Source organism: Frankliniella occidentalis, unplaced genomic scaffold (genome assembly GCF_000697945.3).
Source record: "Frankliniella occidentalis isolate FOCC.00 unplaced genomic scaffold, Focc_3.1 Scaffold602, whole genome shotgun sequence".
NCBI lineage: Eukaryota > Metazoa > Arthropoda > Insecta > Thysanoptera > Thripidae > Frankliniella > Frankliniella occidentalis.
In genome coordinates this window covers 17,529-19,635 of record NW_026267718.1, presented here as the reverse complement: position 1 = coordinate 19,635, position 2,107 = coordinate 17,529, and the positions used below count along the sequence as shown (strand labels likewise).

General features: G+C 56.5%; 1 long non-coding RNA gene across 1 annotated transcript; it reads right to left on the bottom strand.

Moving 5' to 3' along the window:
- On the bottom strand, positions 1 to 1,237 carry LOC127751605 (uncharacterized). Its single transcript, XR_008012177.1, has 3 exons — positions 589 to 1,237; positions 178 to 357; positions 1 to 105 (listed from the first exon to the last, which is right to left on the bottom strand). It is a non-coding gene; the product is annotated as an uncharacterized LOC127751605 (long non-coding RNA).
- Positions 1,238 to 2,107: the final 870 nt, after the last annotated feature.

The following is a 2,107-nucleotide window of genomic DNA, read 5'->3' as shown; positions in this document are numbered from 1 at the left end:
AATGAAACGGCGCCCGCGCCAGATGCCACGGCCACGCCCGCGGCCTCGCGCCGCCGGGGTGGGCTCGTCCTCCTCGTCGCGTTCCCCAAGACGCTCGTGAACAGGCTGAACAGACAAACAGAGGTTAAGGCGACATCCAACTTGCAACGGCACAGAGCTAAGAACGAGGATACTTACGATGCGGGGCGTGGGGTGGACTATCGCGATCCTGCTTGCAAATACCCTGCCGGCCTCCTTGGCATTCTCCTCCTCCGCCATTGTGGGGCGTGACGAGGGCCCTGCGGCCCAATCTTGGGGCGGGCTCGGGACGGCGGCAGCCCCTGGAGGGCGCTCGCCCATCAAGCGCAAGTTGACACGCTGAAAAGATAGAAATTCGATAGAGATCCACATGCGGCGAGGTTAGGAAAGGGGCGGCAAACTCTCGCGGTTATTTCGAAAAGCGCGGCGAACTCAATCGCAGATTTGAAAAGCGCACTTGTGAATCAACGAGTTCAAGAATGAATGGCGGAGGGACACTCGCGGTAGCAACAGGTTAGGGGCTGATCACTTCTCCGGTCTCACACGGATTTCACACACTATAGTACTCACCACTTGTTCCTCTTCAGAGGAATCGCTCGCAAACAATTGCAGACAATCTTCATCAGTGGACTACATCTTGATTCACACACAGAACTCTCAAACAAATCACGTCACTCTGCCTCTACCTCTACCTCTACAGACCATCTGACGAGATGGCACTTGGCCCGGACCTACTCAACCGACCCGCCCCCGCCTCGACCAATCAGAGCGCAGCACAATTTCAAATCGGCGACGGCACTGACAGGTGTCAATATTCACGTTTTTTTCGCGTTTTAACCATTTGGTGACGTCGCGCGATACGGCGGAAGGCGTGTCCATCCTTAGTCTTCCTTGTTTCAACTCGCACCGCTTTATTTGATGCATTAAAACACTTTATTCAGCTTAAACGAGGCCCGCGGTCGGCGCCGCCATTCAAACGGCGGGCACTCGTTGGCTGAGCGGCGCGGCACCGTCGAAAACGCTTTTCGAGGACTGTGTGATGTGTTGAAGATTTATAATTTGTATTTTCAATGAATGGCGTTTTGGGTTGGAGGCTTTGGCGGGAACCCGGCCGGTGGTCCAGCAGCTGGCCCGAGCATGCGCACAACACTTTGGCATTCCCTATTGTAGTTCCACAACCCGCCACCAGAGGCGCACATTTGAATTTGGGCGCGGTGGATCCAGCTCGCAACTTTAAGGCACCAAGAGGATTTGACGCAGCCCATCCCTACACCCCGAGGAGACACCCCACCCCCCCTCCCCGCAACCATGAGGATTCCCGACCTGCACCCCGCAACTTTAAGACACCAGAGGACCTGCACTTAGGCCAGTCCGAGGTTATGCCCCTCGGGGGGCGTGGGTCAGGCTCTCGCACGGGCGCATCCCCGAACGGAATAACGTATACCCCCTCACTCCACCCATCCCCCCGCCTCGAGGGGACCCCCACCCATGCCCGCTACAATAAGGTACCGCAACTTTTGCCGCAACAATGAGGTACCGGGAGATTTGCCGCAACTCATCCCCAACAGGTGTCAAAAAGGTGCCAGAGGATATGACTCAACCCCCACCCCCCAACAGGTGACAATAAGGTGCCAGAGGATATGACTCAACCCCCACCCCCAACAGGTGACAACAAGGTGCCAGAGGACCTGCACTTACGCCCTCCGAGGTTGAGCCCCTCGGGGGGCGTGGGTCAGGCTCTCGCACGGGCGCATCCGATATCCCCGAACGGAATAACGTATACCCCCTCACTCCACCCATCCCCCCGCCTCGAGGGGGACCCCCCACCCATGCCCGCTACAATAAGGTACCGCAACTTTTGCCGCTACAATAAGGTACCCTTACTACTACTGTTCTTTATTGCACCAACTAGATAAGAAAGGCTTTTTAGCGGGTGACGGGTCATCGGTGTCCTTGCCGGGGGTACCTTTCTTGGAGTTAAAGGACCCACCTCTTTTCTTTTTATTCTTTGGCGTGGTGGACCCGCTCTTCCTCTTCCTATTTATGCCTGCCTGTTCACCACCCGAGTCAGGGTCGACATCATCTTCGT